The sequence below is a fragment of the Suricata suricatta genome, chromosome 7 (assembly GCF_006229205.1).
Source record: "Suricata suricatta isolate VVHF042 chromosome 7, meerkat_22Aug2017_6uvM2_HiC, whole genome shotgun sequence".
In the NCBI taxonomy this organism is placed as follows: Eukaryota; Metazoa; Chordata; class Mammalia; order Carnivora; family Herpestidae; genus Suricata; species Suricata suricatta.
The window spans coordinates 133,082,428-133,105,573 of NC_043706.1; the positions used below are offsets into that span (position 1 = coordinate 133,082,428).

Below are 23,146 nucleotides of genomic sequence, written 5' to 3' on the forward strand. Positions count from 1 at the left end.
GGAGGACCAGGGGGAGGGGAAGAGGAAAAGAGAGTTGGGGAGAGAGAGGGATGCAAAACTTGAGAGACTATTGAATGCTGAAAATGAACTGAGGGTTGAAGGGGAAGGGGGAGGGGAGGAAAGAGGTGGTGGTGATGGTGGAGGTGGAGGGCACTTATGGGGAAGAGCACTGAGTGTTGTATGGAAACCAATATGACAATAAACTATTAAAAAATATTAGGCACAAAAAAAGAAAAAGAAAGAAAGAATTCTTGAGGCATTTCCGGTGCAAAACAGTGTTTTTAATAAAGCCAGGGACAGGACCCATGGGCAGAAAGAGCTGCACTGGGATTGTAAGGAGATTGATGATATACTTTGAAGTTGGGGAAGGGGGTAGGGATAAAGGAAGATTCCAAGAGGATTTTCATATATTACAAAAGATTTACAGGATCCTGGAGGTCTGGCTATTGTAAAGCTAATGTTGTTTGTTGTTGTTGTTGTTGTTGTTGTTGTTTTGTTTTGTTTTGGGGGGTGGGTTTTGCCTCTAGCAAAGCATTGACTTAATGGCAGTCGTGGGTTCCTTGAGGAATGTCGCATTCTGCCTGGTCTCAGGTATTTGTCAATGGGCTACAGGTTGTAAGGACACTTAATTGTATCTGCATTTCTTTTGCCTTCATTCTGCTCCTCAAGATGGAAAATGTGACTCCTGAAAAAAAAGTAGTTCTGGAACAGCCTCTCTAGGCCTCTTGCAAGCATCTGACTTCCTGAGCTGCTACTGGCCCCCTTCCTGGTTGTGCTGAGGGGCGTCCTGTCAGAACAGCCGCATCATTCCTGTCTTCTGCACAGGCTCGCTCCTATCTTTCGCCTTTTGCCTTTCTCTTGCTTGAGTCTATATTTAGAGATTTTTAAAATATTTATAATAATATTTTGGTATATTTGGGCTATAATTCTTGATAAAGTGCCAGCTTTCAATTTTGTTCACACATAGCTAGCAACTCAGGAAATTTCTGGAAATTTCTGAAGCCCAAAATATTCACTTATGACCTCTCAATGATTATGCTGTCGCTGCCTCAAATATGCCCTAAATAGGTCGCCAAGAAGCCAAGAAAGGCACGTAGCAGCCAAAATTGAAGTGAGCTAAAGTGTAGCTTTTTTTGGACATGACATTTCTGATTTGAAATTTTGCAGACCCTAGTGAAGAGGAGAAGATTTTTACGTGTTGATAATAAGCAGGGAAAAAATGTTGAGACTCAGAGCCAAACCACTCACATTTAGGCCCCCGCCAAGAGGGCAGCGAAACAGGGGAAACATGGACCCCAGAGAGACTAGACAGCTGCAGGGACTGGTCTTCTCTATAAGGACAGACCCAGAAAACACCAGGACTGAGGCAGATAACTCTCCAGTTAATTGTCAGCAAGTTCTATAAGAAATCTCCCTTAGAAAAAATTTTTCCTTGAGGCACCTGGGCGACTCAGTCAGGCAAGTGTCTGACTTAGGCTCAGGTCATGTCATGATCTCACGGTTCATGTGTTAGAGTCCCGTGTTGGGCTCTGTGCTGAAGGCTCAGAGCCTGGAGCCTGCTTCAGAATCTGTGTCTCCCTCTCTCTCTGCCCCTCCCTCGCTCATGCTCTGACTCTCTCTGTCTCCAAAATAAATAAACATTTAAAAGAAAAGAAAAGAAAAAATTTCTCCTTTCATTATCAACATCCTTGCAATAAGACAATCTAACCCTGCTTTTCCCTTTTGTTCCTTTCTTCTTGAGATGTGACTATTGCTCTACGGTCTGCATTTAAGGAGGAAAGGACAGCAGAACATCTGCCTGAAGTTCACTGCTCTCTGCCTGCTATGACGCCCGGACTGCCCTGCATCACATCCCCCCACACCGCCAGCGGGGAACCAGAGCTAGACGCCCAAAGCACACCCTGAGCATAACCAGCGAGGAGGCAGAACTTCTGTTCCCACCACAGAGAGAGTAGCTCCCGAGGTCTGTGCAGCCAACGTCAAACAGCCCTCCTCCTGGGTGGTCCAGCATCTCTCTCTCGAATCTGCACATCCCGCTCCTGAGTTTACAGAGAGCCTCTCACAGGCGCTGGGAGAAGGAAGACGAAGGGGGAAATTCCTAGCTCTGAAAGACTGAGTCCAGCCAGACTAAGAAGAGAACAAACTGAGGGTTGATGGCGGGGAGGATGGGGGAGGGGGATATGGGTGATGGGCATTGAGAAGGGCCATTGTTACGATGAGCACTGGGTGTTGTAGGGAAGCGATGAATCATGGGAATCTACCCCCCAAATCAAGAGCAGTACACTGTACGCACTGTAAGCCAACTTGACAACAAATTATATTTAATTAATTTTTTTTAAAAAGACCATGATTGGCAGCAAGTGCATTGAGGGATAAATTAACATAACATTGGGGCGCCTGGGTGGCTTAGTTGGTTAAGCGGCAGGCTTCAGCTCAGGTGATGACTTCAAGATTCGTGGATTCCAGCCCCGCGTCGGGCTCTGTGCTGACAGCTAGCTCAGGGCCTGGAGCCTGCTTCGGATTCTGTGTCTCCGTCTTTCTGACCCTCCCCTGCTCACGCTGTCTCTCTCTGTCTCTCAAAAATAAATAAAAAACATTTTTAAAAATTTAACATAACATTAAGCTCAATGAGGGATTCAAGATCACATCAGTAAGTTTCATATGGGTAAGTTGTTTTTGAAATTAAGAATGCTGGAAGACAAATACTATTAGGATCATATTTGACCCAGAGAAGGAAAAAGTTTGGGGAGAAATTATATCTGGGATTAATTCAATCAGTAATGGTGGCTTTTTGTAAATAAACTTAAAAATATATATGAGGATGATAATATGTAGGTGGCTTTACCGTATGGTTATCATTTCAGAAGTTATGATATAAAACCGATTCAGATATTGTCCTCATATACAAGAAGTGCACATTTTGTAAAGTCCATGATGCACGAATTTCAGGTACTATGGTTAAATGACCCCCCGTTGTGCAATAACATGGTGCAAATTGCAGTTACCGAAGAAATTGTGAAAAACTGCATGTTGCCCAAATTGCTGGGAGCTTCTCAGTCCCTAATCACTACATAGTTAGTAACAGGTGTGTCTCATGGTCAGTGACCAATCACGTCCCTTCTTCCATGTCTGTTAGTGATCGATCACTGCATGTGGTATTCAATTCACTCACAGCCTGCAAGGTGCCCACAGAAAGGAATAATCAAAAGCATCAAAACAATAGGTAACAAAGAAACAAAAAGTAATAAATTTCCAATCGAATAAATGTAAATGGAGTTAGAGAAGAAACAGCCAACCGTGGCAACGTGGACACTGCTCTCATCCTGAGAGGCAGCCAGTGGGTTAATGAAGGTGAATTCAGCCACGTAAGTGAGAGTAGTTGTGACACAAAATATGAAGACGTCCTAAGAGAAGTGATGTGGGCTAAATAAATAAATAAAATTGGATTAAAGAATTCTCAGAGATATTTTTCATTAAAGTGTAAAGGATAAAATGTTGGAAGCTGATTCAAACTTAGGCAAGAAGTATGAAAATTCTTCAAGATGTAGGACAGAGTCAAAGAAGGCAAGTGCTATGCAAGTTATTCTTGATAAGTTGGTTTTGTTTGTTTTTTTAATTTTTTTAATGTTTATTTTTGAGAGACAGAGAAACAGAGCATGAGCAGGGGAAGGGCAGAGAGAGGAGACACAGAATCTGAAGCAAGCTCCAGGCTCTGAGCTATCAGTACAGAGCCTGACACACGGCTCGAACTCACGAACCGTGAGATTATGACATGAGCCGAAGTCAAGTTTGTTTTGTTTTAAATGTTTATTTATTTACTTTGAGGGGGGCTCACAAGAGTGCACATGGGGGAGGGGCAGAGGAAGGGTGGGAGAGAGAGAAACCCAAGAGGCTCCACACTGTCCACATAGAGCCCAACATGGGACTCAATTCCACAAACCAGGAGATCATGACCTGAGCCAAAATCAAGAGTCAACACTCAACTGACTGAGCCTCCCAAACATCCTTGATAAGTGCTTCACAAAAAAATAAAACACTTTAATTCTCAATGTTTATAATGTTCTAAGTTACATCGTACTGAATATATATCACTTGTACTATTTTTTTCCTTTCTCTATATATTCATAGCTGACAGAGAGTATTTGACATTTTTACAAAATTTTTCCAAGTTCACAGAAGCTTCGGAACTTTTCCCATTGATTATAGGAAGTGTCAGCTTACATGGCCATATTAATGGTCCTGCACTATCACACAGAATGAGAACTATCTACACTATTTTAAATGGGAACCTAAGTTCTGAGGTTTGACCTCTTTCTGCTCAAAGCACTGATATGTATGCACTTATGTGAGTTCCCAACGCAACATCATTTTCTGCTTACCTTTTATTGCCACGTGTGCTGCCAAAAAGAAAAGAATGAGTTTTCTTGGTATCATCATGCCTTTAGCCAGGTTAACATACATATTGTTAAACTCTAAATTAATGCCTTTTTTCCCAGGAATTATCATCATTATTTCACATATAAAGAAGACTATTTTAGGAACTGCCCCATGGTGATTGTCTGCAATTCAAAGATTTCTAAAATTCTGGGTGATCCCTGTAGCAAGCACCTTTTCCCATAGCAAGCTGATTACGCCTGCAGTGTAGTTGCCATTTTCATGCCAGTTTTCAACGTCAAAACAAGGGCTATGTAGCATTTGTCCCTTCAGTCTAAGCTCACATGGGACATGTTGTGCATATTATCCTTCTATGCTCAGTAACTAGCCTGAAAGCCTTACAGTCTTGCAGCCCAGTGAATCCACAGAGTCGTTTTCTCTTCTAGAATGTCTTCCCCACTCCCACTATCAGATTCCCAAATCAGAAACCTGTTTATCTTATACTATTGGTCTCTATCACAGTGCCTACCAAATAGTATTTGGTAAATTCTGTTATGAAAGAGTGAATGAATGAATGAATGAATGAATCCTCAAGTCTCACCGCCAGTAACACCTCCTCTGAGAAGCCTCTCCACCCTCCACCAAATGGACCATAGACTGGGCAACTCTCTCCCCTGCACTTGTACCTTTGTATCTTTGTTGTGAACAATACCTTGCTATCTTTCAAAAGTAAGTTGAAATCAATGTCCTTTTTTAAAAAAAAAAATTTTTTATGTTTTATTATTTATTTTTGAGAGAGTGAGTGAGCCAGGGTGCAAGCATGGAGGGGTAGAGAGAGAGAGAGAGAGAGAAAGAGAGAGAGAGAGAGAGAGAGAGAGAGAGAGAGAGACATTATCGAAAACGGGCTCCAGGCTCTGAGCTGTCAGCACAGAGCCCAAGGTAGGACTCGAGCCCATGAACCGTGAGATCATGACATGAGCCAAGTCAGATGCTTAACTGACTGAGCCACCCAAGTACCCCCTCAATGTCCTTTTTTTTTTTTTAAAGAAATCCTTTCCCAGGTCCTCGGTACCTCACCTAAAGTTCATACTTCTTTGTTGGTGTTCTCCATGTATTCATTCCTTCCCTCAGCTAGGATGCATCAGTCACTGGGTGTTCCATGAACCAGTTGAGGGACCTTTTCTCAGAGAGTTACCCACACAGACTGGCTGACAGATGCACAGATAATTAATTGTGGCACAATTGTGGTGACAAGGATGTGCACAGTGTATTTTGATAGCAGAGGGGAGAGACACCTAATCAACCTTGAGAATGAATGGAAAGGAAACTTTTCTCTGAGAAGGCAGTTGCTGGGACTCTTTTAAGGCTGAGTCAGAATCTGCCCACCAAAGAACGGTGAAGAGGAAAAGGGGCAGGCCTACTTTGTTTGCATGTGCTTAATATATCAGGAGATGTACTGTATCGGGAGACGACACCCCAGCAGTATACAGAGAGCTTCATCACCCCTTACTGCTTGGTAGCATCCCATTATGTGGGATGTGTTCAACCCGTCCCCTAATGGCAGACGTTAATATTTCTCGTGCCATTATCTATGGTCTTAAGTAATGCCTCAATGAAGGACATTGTGCGTATTTGTTGCATTTTGTATTTTTACCGGTTGTAACTGGGATGAATTCCTACAAGTGTATGTATGTTAACTACACTGGAATTTAAAAATTTTAAACCTGGGAAAAATATCCCTAGAAGCGTGATTGCTGGATCAAAGGGTAAAAGGAGATACAATGGTGCTAAATATGGCCAAATTGGCCTGAGTCGGGTTTGTGCCATTTGCATTCTCATTAGTAAGGTGGGAGACCAGAAGACAATTTATAGAAATATGAAGAGAAAGGTGACATAAAAATCCTGGTCTCAGAACTGTATTCCAGCAGCATGCATGAGAAAGGACAAGTTCAAAAGTGGCAAGGACTAGCAACTCAGAGCTGTAGAGGCTGAATCATAAAATCAGAACATGTAATTAAAGGGATAACGTAGTGCAGAGGAATCAACAGGCTTCTTCTATTACTACCTCCTGTCATGCAACAGAACAAATCAAATACACCACCTCTCCTGAAAACTGTCCGGGGAGGGGTGAGGTCCTTATCTATCAACAAGGGTAGTGGAAGGAATTAATAGCACATTATCTCTTATTACTAATAAAAAGTTTTTCCATCCCCCAATTCCATTTTTCCAACCAAGTGAATCTCACAATTACAAAACTTTTCTGCCCCAGAAGTTTTCCAGAGCTTTACCTTCAGTTAAAAAGAACTGTCATATTCATTTCTGCTCCTCCACCTAACCCGAGGGTCCTAATTTTCTCTGAAGCAGAAGTGGTCAGGACAGCTCAAAAGTTTAAAAATATGAGCCAGGTAACTCAATTCCTACACCTGATCTCACCTGCCCGAACCCCTCGATCTGTTTTCTGGGTTTTTTTCATTTTTGGGGACAGGTAAAGAAGGCAGATAGTGTTGTTTTATTTAGTGGTGTATCTATATTTGGTTTAAATATAAGCGCTACATATACATGTAAATACAAGCATGAGCTAGCCTGCCATGTAAGAACCAGAATATGACAATAGACTCGAAGCTTCCTGGGTGTTGGTGCTTGGTCCCATCTCCTTCCTTTCCCCAAGCCTCTTTTGAAGATGATGTGTGTCCACATTTGCTGAGAGGTAGGTGATCACTGGGGCCACTTTTGCCTCCTTCAGTTCTAACGAGTGAACCTGCGTAGTACGGAAAGACTTGGGCTCTGTATCCCAGGGATGAGTTGGGAATTTGTGCTGGGATCACTTGCCTGTTCTTTTTCCACTCCTCATCCTCAGCTCACTGTTGGAGGTCCTGACCATCCTCATGAATGCATCAGAGCTTTGTAAAACTTCTTCGCCATAATGAGTGCAGGAATCAGCCGTGCTGTAGCAGGAGGGTTCTCCCTGGCACCCAGAAGCCCAAGCTGCTGTGAGTGGAACTCTGCAGTTCATAGTTCTTGCCTCTGGTCTTGAGATAGTATCTCCCTTCCTTGTTATGTTCTAAGGAAGGATTATGGCAAATCCTATTTCAGGTACCACAACCCCTTACGAGTTTAATTACCTATGACAGGTTCAAATAGTTGGTAGTAATTACCTGAAATTCTGTCTTGAAGAAGTTGAGATTTGTTTTCTAAGCACTTCAGGAATGCAAGGTCAATCTCTACTGTGAGTAGGTATGTGATGAGTGACGGTCTCACAAGAGTTCAACCTTGACAATGTACGTTTCAACATCTGCATTTTTCAGATGAATGTCTATTTTTACTCTTCAAGGATTAGCCCTTGATTATCTAGATCTACCTTCAGAGCCCTAGTCATAATTAAGGTTGTAGGAATTTTAAAGACAAACTTCTCTCTCCCTACCCCATTGTTTATCTCATCCTTTGTTCATTCATGCCCCACTCATGGCTGGCTCCTAAATCAGCCTCCCCAAACTCAAGCTCCTTGTATCCCCTGATTTCCTAAATCCTAGGAGAAGTTATGCCCTCCAGAAACACTTTATTATCTGAATGTGTTCGTCATCTCAGGCCCTGTTCTGACTATTCATGACTAATTCTCATTCCAGGTTAACACTCATCACTTGGTATATTAGTTATCTGTCGCTGTATGACAAAGCCTCTAAAATTTAACAGTTTGGAAAAGCAATAAACATTTGTTTTCCCACCCAGTGTCTGTTAATCAGAAATTTGGGAATGGGGATGCCTGGCTGGCTTAGTCAGTGGAGCATGTGACTCTTGATCTTGAGGTTGTTAGTTCAAGCCACACATTGGGTATAGAGATTACTTTAAAAAAATAAAATCTTTATAAAAAAAGGAAATTTGGGGAGAATCAGTTGGGTGGCTAAGGATCTCAGGCGAGGTTACTGTTGGAATGGCATCTGGGACTGGTTATCTGAAGCTGATGGGGTACAGGATCCACTTACAAAATGGCTCACTCACATGGCCCACAGGTCAGGACTGAATGTGGCAGGAAACTTCAATTTCTCAGCACATGGTCCCCTGCAAAAAACTGCTTAAGTACCCTTCCAACATAACAACCAGATCCCCCCAAATTTAGTGGTCTGAAAGAAAGCAAGTTTCAAGCATCAACCTCTTCTGTGACCTACCTCTTCTGTGACCTACCTCTTCTATGACCTACCTACCTGTCATTGCCATTGTCTCACCACTGGTATCCTCTCTATTCAGAGTGTGAGGAAGCTACACAGTGGGATGATGGAGAAATTACACACTTGATGAAGGGGATCAGCGGAGGCCTTCCTGCAGGCTGAGTACTATACGTGGCAAATATTTTTCCTTGGAGAGAGGTGTAGAGCCAAAGATTGCCAAAGCCCTACACTTGTTAGTTTGTAAACTACTCCAGTGTAGTTGAGTCAAGAGCAGAAAATAAGCTTTTACTTAGTGTGCACATTTTTGCAAGAATAGCTTTGGGGCTTATTGACTTACATCTTTTTGGGGATTCAAAAAATGAAATTACATTTCGTGATTATAGAGTGCGGAGCCACAGAGTGGAGAGAAACAATGGGATCATGGCAGAAAGTTGTTACTCAAACATTCCTAAGTATTTCTCCTGAGAGTCTTCTCGTTCAGTACTTTTCCACCAAGTAGTAAGCCCCATTCAATGAAAAATCTTCTTGTCCTTCTGCTTCTGACAGTAACTGTCATCATAGAATAATGGTAGACTATGCTTTGTTTTGTTTTGCTTTGCTCTCTGGAATGCTCGATATGATAGCACCCACAGAGTTTCTGGAATTTCCTTATAATCTTCTAAGGAGGTAGAAAGCCATAAGTCTAATTATAAAACAATGTTAGCCATGTCATTGCTAGGTTAGCAAGCCAGAAATCTGGCAAAGTTCCACAAGGCAGTGGCTTAAAATTATTTACATAAAACTGTTTAGCTGCCAAACTCCTGAAGAAGGAGGAGGGCTCTTCAAGGAGCGTCAGTATCACCAAGGAATATTTTCTAAGCTCTCTCCTCCTCCCAAATAATCAAATTCAAGAGACTTACAAGGGAATCTATCACCGGAATATGCTAGGCATGTTTCTAGACTTCTAGAGTCTATCCAGAAAGCTAAACCTCACCCTCCTGGAGCTAACAGATCTCTGCTCAGTGTGGGAAACCTCTTAGACTTGGTGTGGGTTTTCATGATGCCCCCTCTTCTTTATCACTTCATAATAAGACACAAAATTCAGGGATATAAAGATTCAGTTTGGAAACCTCTTCCTTCCTCTTTCCCTTCTGCCCCTGCCCCCTACTTTCCTGGAATAGAACAGCCAGAGAGAACGCTCCAGAAAGCACCTGGCTCTAGGAATGTTTCTCCCTCCAAATCTTACATGCTCAGAGTCTCATTCCACCTAACTATTCCCCACATCCATTCAACATGAACTGTCAGTCTGCTCAGGCAATTCTTTCAGATTTTAGATCCTTTCATCCTGCTGGTGTTGCAGGAAGCAAATCTCAGCCCCCGGTGATTTATGCTGAAGGAGTGTGTCCAGGCCTCCACCACAGCCTCGAGAGTCAGGAATCCTTGTGACAGGAGGATAACCTTCCCAGGAGAGGTGTGTAGGAGTACGGGAGCCAACGGCTTTTTCCAATGGACTCACTGAGCTTACATCCACACTAGGAGCTCTTTTCTTTTCCCCGAGGAAGAAAAAAGTAATCTTCCTCCAGCCAAGCTCAAGATTCACTCAATTTTTTAATCCAATTTATATGTATCAACTTTCCTTCTCTCTCTATTATCTCTCAAATCACTGAGAATTCTTTGAAAAGGCACAATGCAAAGACAGCTAAATTTATGAAGTAGAGCACTTTGTCTATTCCACCTTGAAATATGTAAGTTTCCTAAAGACATCTTATTTTTTTAGTTGGAGATAATTTACATATAATAAACCTTATATTAGTTTCAGGTTTATGATATAATGATTCATTTGTATATATTATGAGATCATTACCGTAGTAAACACAGTTAACATTCATCACCACACACAATTACAATTTTTTTTTCTTGTAATGCAAACCTTTAAGGTCTACTCTCTCAGCAACTTCCAAATATGCAAGTGCAATATTATTACCTGGAGTCACCACGTTGTACATTACCTCCCCGGGATTGATTTTTTCTATCACTGGAAGTTTGTTCCTCCCGATCCCCTTCACCCATCTCACCCACTTTCCATTCCTGCCACTGGCAACCACCCATCTGATCTTTGTATCTATAAGCTAGTGTTTTGCTTTTATTTAGTTTTTTTAAGATTCCATGTGTAAGTGAGATCATACGTGTGAGATCATGCATTATTAGCTAAAGATATCTTTCTACATTACAGATTAACACTCTTAAAACCTTCCCCTAAAAAGCAATCTTAGAGCATTTATGAATTACAAGGGGGCTCCTGGGTGGCTGAGTTGGTTAAGTGTCCAACTCTTGATTTTGGCTCAGGTCATGATCTCATGAACCATGAGATGGAGCCTTGTACCAGGCTCTGCACTGACAGCAGGGAGCCTGCTTGGGATTCTCTTTCTCTCTCTTTCTCTGCTCCTCCTCTACTTGCGTGCATGCTTCTTAACATTCCACCTTCCTAATGAAGAGCACACATTCCCTCTACCACTACCACCCTTCTCCCCATCAGTCCCTAGGGTCATAAATGACAACAGTCTCCTGAAATCCAAAGACAAATTTACCCTAGGTAGCTCCTAGGGTAAATGGGACTAAGTCATCAAAACATAAAATTTTAAAGGGAAAAATGAAAAAGTCTTAGAATATGGTAATTATCAAAACATGAAGGGTAAGGTCATTTGTGTTCCATTTCCAAAGAATTATTAAAAATATGTTTACTACTATAGCAATTGCCTTGTAAGTGTGCCAGATATTTTCTGACTGTCCCTTCACATCTGCTCCTCACTCCCCCAAACCTTCCCTGTGCTCTGACCCCTGCTTCGGGCCACAGGAATCTGCCCTCATGAACCAGTCCATCAACCAGGTTCTCCAGCCCTCTGACTTCTGGTTGTATCCTGCCAATGGTGGGAGGTACTGACAGAAGAAGGAAACATTGTTCTATCTCTCTTTCTCTCTCTCTCTTTCTCTCTCCCTCCCACCCTCTTCTCTGCATTGGCAGTGATCTTCTACCAAACATCATGGCTTCCAGTGAACATCCCCTCCTCTTTCCTGCCTCATTCTCACTGGATTCCAGGGACCTCTCCCTCCTTTAACTTATGGTCCCTCCTGCTGATCCTGGGTTGCTTCACTGTCTTGCAGGAAATCTCTGCATCTGATGACACTTTTGTAAATAACCCATTCATCAGACTCTCACCAATGACCCCTTTTGAGGGTGCCATCTGTTTCCTGCAGTGACCATGACCAGTACTGTGCATGGCTGATATTTTTAGCTTTCATATTAATGCATCAAGCATTTCACTCTTTTCCAAATGAAAAGTAAATTGTAAGAGAAAAGAAAACGTCAACCGCAGGGTGCACAACTTTGCATAACTAATAAAATAACTTGGGAAGTGCCACAAAGAAAATTAAAGAAAGATGTTTTATTGTGTACATTATTTAATTGAGGCAATAGAAAAGGAATGTTAAGAAAAGCAGGGATGTTTGTCAAGTTCAGGGTCCATGATCACCAGACATTGCTGCATGCTGCAGCCACATGAGTCATTCACAATGGATATGAACATGCATATGTAACAATTCTTCTCCTTTTAATAAAACATAAGAAATTGACAAGTCTTGAAAATTAGAAACATACATATTCAATTATTTTATTAGACCTTATTTAAAGAGAAAAGTTTCTATAATCAAATGTATTGTACATTGTTTTCTAACATCTGGAACAATAAATAACTTATTAAAACTAATCAGAGACAATAGTTGGATTTTTACAATAGTTGGATTTGATTCTTTCTCTTCCTGAAATAGGTTTAAATTAGCTTTTCAAAATAGTCCGCTAATTTCTGGGACATAGGAAGAAAAAGAGGTTCTCAGAATTGAAAGCAACTATTCTCTTTTATATAGAAAAACAAACTCAGGAACACAGAATGGAATTATTCATAACTTGATCTTAGATTCTTTACATCAGCATCATCATCATCATCACCATTGGTCCGTACTTGTTCCAGTGAATACATACCTTTGCACCCACTATGCTAGTCCAGAGCTAGAATATCATTGACCTGCCCCACAAGCTTCCTGTGCCTCCCCCACCCTCTCAGGAAGACCCGGTCTCAGACCCCTGCCGCTTGCTCAAGCCCCTGCCCACACCTGCCCAACTCACCCTGGTACCTGGTTCCCAGGGCAGGGCATCCCCTTGACCATCACCATTGTAACCAAGCTGACCACCTGCACATACAAGTTTCTAGCTCCTCCTTTATGGACTCAGATGAAAGGCCACACTGTGTATCATGGGCTTTGCCTTCTTGAGCTGCCACCAAACAGGCTAAGTGACCCAACACGACGGTAAAGGGACTTTATCTACCATGGGCAGATCATGACCAGGGGGTGAAAGGAGCCAGGAGGAGCCAAAAGATAAATTCCCTCTTCATCATTCCTTCTTACATTTTTCCAGAGAAGCCCTACTGAGCAGGACACAATTCCTAGTGACCCACTATATCTCTCCATGACTCTTGAAATGGTAGCCAGTGATGCTGTTCAGCCCTTTATGTGAGAGTCTGCTCAGGGGGCCATAGCAAAGTACCAGACTGGATTTAAACAGCAGACATTTATTTCCTCACATCCCGGGATGCCAGAAGTCTGCTCTCAAGATGTCAGCAGGATTGGGTTTTTTCCCAGGTCTGTCTCTGTGGCTTCTCAAGGGCCATCTTCTCCCTGTGTCTTCACGTGGTCCTTCCTCTGTGCAAACACATGTCTGTATCTAAATGTCCTCTTATAAGGACACCAGTCATATTGAATTAGAGCCCATCCTAAAGAGCCCATTATTTTTTAATGACCTTATCTCCAAATATGGTTGCATTCTGAGGGCATGAGATTTAGGACTTCAACATATAAATTTGGAGTGTGGGGGGACACCACTTAGCCCATAACATGCTCTCACCACCCCAGCAGAGATCACATCCTGAGCTTGGTGTTATTCACTTTCTTTTCATTTTTCATTTAGATATGATGCCTAAATAACATTTCCTTAAGGTTCTACCTGTTTTAGAATGTTATAAGGGGTGTTACCCTATTTGTTGGATTCTGGCACTTACTTTTTCCATTCAACGTTATGTTAATAAAATTCGTCTTTGATGTGAAGAGCTATAATTCATTCATTTTCACTTGCTGCAGATTATTCCACTGTAAGAATAAACCACCACATAAACCTTATTTTGTGGATGGACATTAGGTTGTGTCATGCAAACAAAACAAATGGCCAAGCAGCACAAATAGGCCCCTTGAGACTGTTTGTTGGGGTCACTCAGAAAAGTATAGAAGGACTGCAGGTCCCCTATTTCATCTCGGACAAAAGATGGAAGTCTAACAGAGCCCAACCTCAGAGCCTAGCAGAGAGTTCCTAAACCTCGTAGGGTTTTTAAGCTACAAGATTAAAGGAGCCCTAGGCCCTCCCCTGGCATGACTGGGGGTTGTGTTTGCAGCTGACATGTTGCTAACCAGCGGCAGGATTTGCCTCATTAGCACTCCTGGTGAGTGAGGAACAGCCGACTCTTCCTTACCCTTGTAGCACCAAGAAAATAGGATCTAAGCCTTGCATTGAATCAGATTTTATTGTCCTAAATAATAGTTCACAGCCCATTTCCATGGAGCCCCATTCCTTTTGGGGATATCAGCTTGTAGGGGATCAGTCTTTGACATGTTAGCATTTACCTCTCAGGCAGTTAACATTTTATTCTCCAGAAGACGTACCCAGGAATGAAATTGCTGGGTCATGTGATGTACGAGTATTAAATGCTAACTTAACTTCTCACCAGCAATACACATGAGGTCCCACGGATCCTTCTAGTACATTCTCCTGGTTTTTTTCTTTAGTTCTTTCATTTTTGCCAATCAATTAGGTATAGAAGAGTAACTCCCTGTGGTTTTGATTTAGATTTCCCTGATGACTACAGAGTATCTTTTCATGTGCATATGGGCCGTTTGCCTTTGCTTTTCTGAAATGCTTTTTGCTCATTTTTGTACTGATTGGTCTTTCTCTAACCAACTTGTAGGAAGTATTTACATCTTCATAATGCTAATGTATCCTCTCTCAGTTGGTAGCCTTCTTTTTATTTTCTTTACAGTCTTTTGATAAACAGAAATTCTTAACTTTAATGTAGTCGAATCTATCAACCTATTCTTTTATAGTAGGTTCTTTTGTTGTCTTATGTAAGAGATCCTTTTCCATCCCAATATCATAAAAATATATAGGCTTCAAAGTGAGGCATGGACTGAAAAATAAATCATAATGGAAATTAAAAATTAGTTTTTAATGATAAATATCATTTAATGAACTAAGTGATAATGAAAATGCTATATACCACACCTTGTGAAATACAGCAAAAGTGATGTTTCAAGGGAAGCTTACAGCCTCAGGTATTATTATTATTTTAAAATTGGTATAGTAATGCACTAAGGACCCAAATTAAGAAACGTGGCAGAAGCCACTACTCCTCACCAACATCCCTTTCCCATCCTCCCTTGCAGGGAGGGTGACCGCGATCATCATTTCTAGGCTAAGTTGGCTTATAGAGCTTCACTTTCACAGGTCCTGCACCCAAACCTACCAGACACACAACGCCAGGGTGAGCCCCAAGTTGGAGAAACCATAACATAAGGGTAGCCTGAGTCCGTGTGTCACTGGTCAAAAAAGGGCTGTCATGGAGAGTTGCCCAACAGGGAGCATCCGCAGCGGACTTGCGTGAAGAACACATAAACTCTTTGTGTGTTGTCACTGAGATACTAGAACTGTTTCAGCATGAACCTAATATAAGCATTAAAGAACAAAACAAAGCAGAATAAAGCCAAAGGAAATGAAATGAAGGAGAAAATAAAAGAGCAGAAATGGATGCAATGGAAAACAAAGAAGCAGCAGAAAGTCTCCACGATGGTACAGCTGTTCTTCCCTGAACTCTAGGAAAGCCATCAGGTACCTGCTCACCTCTGCTCTCACCTTCCTGGCCACGGTATTTTCACCTCCTCACACTGTTCAGAAGACTGTGTTGAGACCCTATGTACATGACACTGTATGGACTGGGTTGGGTTGCTTATTCCTCTAACGGCCAAATAAATGTGCTGTATTTTCACCCATTGCAGCTGCATCAGGAAAACAGCAGGGCAAAAGGGCAGAGCCAGAGGCCAAAAGTCAGAGGGTAAAGGTAAAAAGGGCAAGAAGAAGAAAGGCCCACAGAGCAGGGGGCAGGGTTTCCTGGGGTGCTCAGAACAAGGGCTCCCCGTGCAAGGGAAAAAAACAAAAGCAGAGCATTGTCGTTTGTGTTCCCCAAGGATTTTCCACTGCCAAGAACAGAAATCAATCCCATTCCCCATATAATTAGTGTAGTCCACATTTTCAGTTAATTCTGCGAGAGTGCTTTTGATAAAAGGGACCAGATGTATTCACGGAGGAAACACAACCAGAAGGGGGCCCAGTAAGCCTCATTATTAACTGTGATTTGCAAAGGATTGGTTTATTTGTTAATTTATTTATGCATGCAGTCATGCATCTGATATTTTTTCCTTTTAATCTTTTTTTCTTTGTTGAACTGCATCATAGTTTAACATCTCCTGCTACTTATCTTTTCAGTGTAGGTTCCTGGAAGAGCAGAATTCCTGCCTGTCTTCATAGGTCAAGAAAGTAGAACCCCGCAGACTCAGATGAGCCCAGTGTCACCATCAAAGGACATGCAAAGTGTTACCATGCAAAGGACACTACTGTAAAACCACACTCCCACAATCTCACACAATCGCTACTGTGTTGGTTGTCTCTAAACCACAGCAATAATTGTTCTCAGGAGTGCCTTCACTCACCCCTTGGGATGAAGGCTCTTAGAAATATATACTGTCTACTCAACAGCTTTCATATTTACACATTTGGCTTTCTCAGGTCCAAAATGCTCTCCTTCAATGAACGTCATAAAACCGAAATGGTTCCCTGTCTTACCTAAGTTTATAGGAGTGTTATTTTGCCCCTACTCTCCAACTACTCATTTTTCTATGCCTAATTCGAAACTGCCTGTATGAGTCTTAAATGAGTTTTCTGGAGACCTCTGAGAGAGCCTGTGTTCTCAGCAGTTGCTGTATTCCTGGAACCAAAGACGCTGCTGTTGATGACCTGGGTTTACTCTTCCTATAAATATGCTTGAGTTCTGGCACCTCGTATAATGTTTTCCTTTAAAATGAGAGCCAATATAATGAAACTCTATATGTAGTAGTCTGCAAAAAAAAATGTAATACAGGATTTTTTACATGAAACTTTAAAAATTTTTTCTAACTGTACAGTCACTAATTTTTCCATCTAGTTACTTCAATAATATTTGCTCTGCTGCCTACCATGTGAGTTAGACAGACTCTGCTTTAGAAAGGTTAATAATCCAATCTGGAGAGCCAAACATCTAACAGGATGAGTCAATGTTACAGAAAAACAGGAGAGACCAATTAATTATGACCACAGTAGGATCAAAGAGAGCCTCATAGGGATGAATCTGAGACTCACCCCAGTGCCTGGATCTGGAAGGATGAATCCATTCTCAGGATTTAAGAATCCAAAACTAAGTGCTAAGTAAGGGGTGTGAGAAGAGTCTTGGCTACATTTAACTAGTTGTTAGTTAAAACCAACACCCAAACCAATCTTACACCTCGACATGTGCATTTTATGTTGTCTAAAGGCTATAATTCGATTAACATCATTGAACACACTCTAAGGGGGCATTTCAGTGGCATCCCTACAAAGAGGAGACATCTGAAAAATGCACTTCCAAGTAAAATGTACTACTGTAAACAAGATTAGCTTCGATCTTCTTCCATTTATTTAAATGCCCTAAGAGCAAAAGGAGAAGCAAATCTTAAAAGGTCTTTTCTTCTTCAAAGATCAGGTCCTAGTTTCTGTTGTTATTTGCTTTGTTTTGTTTTTTGTTTTTAACTGCTTATCTGACCTGAATGCCCATGGCCAGCACTTGTCTATCCACTGGCAAAGCCATGAGCACAAATACTATAAAATGCCAATTTAGTCAATCTACCATGGTTGTCTTCTATTTTTTCCTAGGAGTTCAATGGATTACTTCCTAGGAAATAAACAGATGAGTATAATCAAATTTGGGAGTCATCATTAGATGTTCAGGGTAGTGAGAGATCCAGGGAGGTAGATAATTAGTACAAAATACAACTGTGACACAAGACACAGAACAGAATTGAATTTTGCTGGGAAGAGAAAGAAGGGAAAAAAGTATGATCTCTGTCCTTGGGACATTTTCAATGTACTAGTTGAACTGTGTGGACTGTTGATAATGTGGATTTTTATTTAATATGGGCAAAGAGCCACACATTCACACAGTTCCCCTAACAGAGGAAGGGCATGAACACAAGAGAGACACCAAAGAGGCTGTAAATTCACTGTAAAATGTGTAGCCACAGTCCCACCCAGTCCCAAGTCACAGATAAATGAGCTGAGACTCATGGGAAGTCAGGGCAATTCACCAAAGTTCTTCCAGAAACAATATTCACGACCACCATGTCTGTATTGGCTAAGCATCTGTTGGTCTGTGTGCTGACCCTCCAGCTGACACACTGCACATGCCCAGATATCTGAAAGTCAGAGGAAAGCCAAGCCTAAAGATCATCTTCCAGCCCTGGTGTCCCTCCCACAGTCTCTCCCCGGGGCCGACCACAGCATTAGTTGGAAAAGGCATCCAAGGACAGTCTTTTTCAGCTTCTGCAAAGGCAATACGCAACCTAGTCATTTCACATTTACGTAAGAGTTCCTTCTCATGAAAATGTTCAAAATGGGTACCATTCTACATGAGTCCTTTTTCTTCTAACCACATGAAATACAGAAATAGTTTGGGGGTATCACTTCAAACTGGAGATGAGAAACAAAAGTCATTCAGCCAACTAGGACCTGGGCCAATGCTCTGAAGTTGTTTTCCTACACGATTTTGCCGAAGAAAACTATGGGGAGTAAAGAGAGAAGACGCGTCGGTGATGAGTCGAGTTGGTTGTTAAAGCCAGAGTGTGGTTCTGGATGTGTCCCCTCAGAGACAGGCTTGTATTGCTTGGCTTCTGACTCAGCCAAAACGTCTGAGCAACTGAGATTTGTACCAGTTAAAAAACACACTTAGAGGTTACGCACAGAACAGCAGCCTGCTGACAACATGACAAAGGCATTATTTTGGACACAGGCATGAGCAATTCTTCACAGACCAGCTGTGAAGATCTTATTTACTAGAGGTTAAGATGGCGTAAACACTACCACTAGAGTATTCCAACAAAAGTCTGTATCTATTAAGGGCTGTGTGGTAGACTATACTAAGGGCCTTACAAACATGATCTCCTTTAATCCCCATAAGCCTACGAAATAGATTCTATTATTATCCTCATTTGGTAGATAACTGGGGAGCAGAGAGATAAGTAACTTGCTTCAAGTCACAAAGCTGCAAGTGGTAAAGCGGGACAGCTGGATGATCTGACTTCAAAGGCTCAGCCCCCAGCGGCTTCTAACCACAGCCAAGTTCCAGAAATCAAAGGCTCCTGAATGAGTACTAATTCCCCACAATCTCTCCACTCATACCCCGGCACAGCCTCCGCTGGAATTGATGAGAGAGATGTTTATGAGTGAGAAAAATTAAAAGACATTTCTAAACGTCAGAGACAGTGTTACCTTGTGTTAACTTTATTTTTAAAGTTCTTCCATGTTTCTCTAAAATACTCAGACCAAGGTAGATCCATACGGTGAAGGAATGTCTTAAAATCTGGTCTCTGTCATCCTAACATTAGACCCTTCCACATGGGTTTGGTCTGTGGAAGAACAAGAAAAAAGTAATTTCTTTTCTGATTTTTTTCCTCTCCTTTTAGTCATTCCTTCACAAACACGGCAGTGCTTACACTGCTCTGCACAAGGAGAGAGGAAATGATGAGAATATCCTTATCCCTGGAATTCAGGAAAAGAATTCTTCTTCTTCTTTTTAATGTTTACTTATTTATTTGGGGAGAGAGAGAGAGCACGGGCAGGAGAGGGGCAGGGAGAGAGGGACACACAGAATCCCAAGCAGGTTCCGAGGTGTCAGCACAGAGCCCAAAGTGGGGCTCAAACTCACATACTGAGAGATCATGACCTGAGCTGAAATCAAGAGTCAGACACTCAACCGACTGAGCCACCCAGGCGCCTCATCTCTTCTTTTTAAATGCCTTTGAGACTTATTTCTTAATTTCCTCCTACAGCTTCAGTTTCACAGTTTTTCAGAGAGACAAGCAGCTCTGTCAACAAGCGTTGTGTGTTAATATCTGGTTGTGAGCGCTCAGACTGTGACCCATCTTCCCAGGGGCAGGGGCTGCAGAGCGGTGGGTAGGATCCGGGGGAGGAAGTGGGATTAAAACCCTTCCTGGTCCTGGTCCTAGCCTCACAGGCTTTAACCCCTGAGGTCTGTTGTAAATTGGCAGCACAGGAGATGAACTTCATGAATGTTGCCATGGAATTTTAGAAGACGCCTAAGACTATTGGGGTCCAACCAGAACCTTGTCCTTAATAACCCGACACCACGTGCATTTAAAGGGACTGCAGTAGTTGCCCTAAAGGTTCTCAAAGACTGTGTGTGACAGTCTCCTGCTGAGTGATGTTATTTTGTTGATTGTGAACAGAATTTTCCTGGTCTTCTTTCCAAAACAGTAAGCCAAAGGCTATTATTGTAGGACTTTTGTAAGAGGACAAAATTCTCTTACACACACACAAGGGTTCGGACAGACGTCATCTCCCTAAAACTGGAGAAAAACATGGCACTCTAGCAAATCTGAATTTGATATCTCTTCTTCCCTACATTAAACCTCACGTTTGTCAAACCTTTCTCAGACTAGAGGTGCCTGGGTGGCTCAGTCGGTCAAGCATCCAACTTTGGCTCAGGTCATGATCTCATTGCTTGTGGGTTCAAGCCCCACCTGGGGCTCTGTGCTGACAGCTCGGAGTCTGGAGCCTGCTTCAGATTCTATGTCTCCCTCTCTTTATGCCCCTCCTCCACTAGCACTCTCTCTCTGTCCCTCTCTTTCTTCCTCAAAAATGAATGAATGTTAAAAAAAAAAAAAACTTTGTCAGACCAGCACATCTCTAGCAGTGATTGTGGTCAGAAATAAAACCCTGGGCCAAAGCTTAGCAGTTGAGACATTTCCAGAAAATTATGAGTTTTATAAGATAACTATTTTTTTCCTTTTTTTAAGTCCCTCTAGGTATCACCAACCATGTGCTATGGTCCTACTAGGTTTGATTCATTACACAAGTCCTTCACATATTTGAAGAAACATCAAAAAGGTCAGTTATTTTGGTGGCTCAGTCAGTTAAGCCTCTGACCCCTCATTTCAGCTCATGATCTCATGGTTTGTGAGATCAAGCCCAGAATGAATCCCCCCTCCCTCTCTTTGCCCCTCCCCAGCTCTCTCTCTCAAATAAACCTAAAAAAAAAAGTCAGTGTTTTTGTGTACTATTTAAGCCAGTTTTTAATCAATAGATTTTTAAATACTCACCTTCCAGGTTGATTAGCATGAATGTATAAAAAAAATTTCACCTTCCATATAATCTCCAATGCAGTGTGGTTTGTAGTCTCATCCCAAAGGAAATGAGGCAGGGATTTGATCACAAGGGTCGGAGCAAAATGTGAACGGACAAGTATGTTCCACAAAGACTCATCACAGACACATGGAGACCTCCAAGTGAGGCCAAATGACCATTTCATTTATGCCTCTGGTGGCAAAAAAGCTGCATGATGTTTCTTCTTTGCTGACAATATTCAAATGTCAAACAAAGAAATTTACTTAAGCTCTTCAGGGGATAAAATTGTGTGTAAGTATCTTAGGGTTTTCTGAGGGCCAACAACCCAAAACTTGGTAACATTCATGGTCATTGGGCCACAGGTGGCAACAACTGCTTGGTTTTGGGTGGGAGAGGGGAGAGAAACAAAAATAACTGCCATAAAATTGATTCTTGATCATCTGGTTTGGGGAGTAGAGAAGCAAGGAGAGAGAAGCAGAGATAGACACTGGGCGAACATATCACATGAAGACTGAAACACTCAATGATAAGAAAAAGGATTTCTTTTAAATCACCTGTTCTCAAGATGACAGTACCTTGCCCTAGAGGGACTTTGGGACATGTGAGATGCCTATCATGAGGAGGGTCACTACTGGCATTCAACAGGTGGGACCCTGGTGCTGCCTGAACCCTCCTGGTTAGATCCAGCTTCCCATTAGCGCAGCGCTCAACCACACCACCAAGCATTCATGTAGACGGAAACCCAGTTTGGAATTATCTGGGTCTATAGTCTCATTTTATCTATAAACACATAGGGAATTTTTAGTCCAGTTTGAAGAGGCATTGGAATTTCCAGCAATTACTCCACAAATCGAGAGAAACCTGTATAGTGAAGTGATTATGCACAAGTTGGGCAGAGCTAGATTGCTTCGATTTTAATCCCAGCTCTGTGGCTACCAGTGGTCTACTCTCAAATGCCTTCCCCATTTGTAAAATGGGAACAGCATGACACTCACCTCCATAAAGTGGCTAGGGAAGCGTTCAGAACAATGCTGGGCACCCGGTAAGCACTATATGGGTGCAGCTCCCACAGACTGCCATTTCATCTACAACTTTATCAACAAGCAGCCACATTCTAGAAAATCATATCATGGACATCAATCTCTTCCTGGTATTGCGTCACCAACACAGCACACCTGTCACCAGTCTCCATTTGTACTTGCCGTGTTCATGGCGCTATTATCTACAGATGCAATATGTGCCATGTTCCATTATTTCCACACATCTTGTAATATAGTCATGTGACAATATTTACATAAAATATTTCACTATGAATTGTTCATATTTGTTTATATTTCATTTAGGACATTAAACTGACATGTGTATATAGAGGCTGGTTATATTACCTATTCATTTCATTTCAGAAGAGTAGAAGTGAATAGCAGGTGATGCTCTTATGTGTGAGTAGAGCTTTTATCATCCATGATTTTTAGTTGATGATTATACTGAGGTTGTAAAGTATTTATTACAAAATGGGCTGGGTGTTAAGTTGGGTCTGGTAGGGTTTTCTTAAAATTTATCACTCATTTAACATTTCCTGTCGAAACGTGTTATTCCACATCTTCATTTGTTGGCACATGTCTACCATTAAATTACTATTGAGGTGAGCAGTTTCCATTTAATTTCTAAAAGTTAGTGGGGCGCCTGGGTGGCTCAGTCGGTTAAGCCTCTGACTTTGGCTCAGGTCAGATCTCATGTTTGTGGGTTTGAGCCCCGAGTCAGGCTCTGTGCTGACAGCTCAGAGCCTGGAGCCTGCTTCCGGTTCTGTGTCTCCTTCTCTCTCTGCCCCTCCCCCTCTCATGCTCTCTCTATCAAAAATAAATAAAACATTTAAAAAAATAAAAATAAAAGTATTAAACTACTGTTCATGTATCTCAACAGTAGATTATATGTAAATGATTTTTTAAGCAGTTATCTATTTCTCAAACACATTTCAGGAGGAAACCCCAAATAAAGACGAGGCTTTGGCATCTGACTGAATGAAGGTAGAGGACCCCAGAAACTTCTC

General features: G+C 41.9%; 1 long non-coding RNA gene across 2 annotated transcripts in view; it reads right to left on the minus strand.

The window, feature by feature from the left end:
- The window catches only part of LOC115295788, a 40,690-nt gene extending 32,188 nt beyond the window's left edge, over window positions 1–8,502 (minus strand). The window contains exons 1-3 of one of the 2 annotated variants that reach the window (XR_003910573.1): window positions 8,371–8,502; window positions 7,530–7,666; window positions 7,208–7,435 (exon numbers count right to left, since the gene is read on the minus strand). This is a non-coding gene — a long non-coding RNA (uncharacterized LOC115295788). Of the gene's footprint in view, window positions 1–7,207; window positions 7,436–7,529; window positions 7,667–8,370 lie in introns of those variants that run through there. The other variant, XR_003910574.1, reaches the window with a different exon arrangement.
- Between the last annotated feature and the right edge of the window lie 14,644 nt (window positions 8,503–23,146).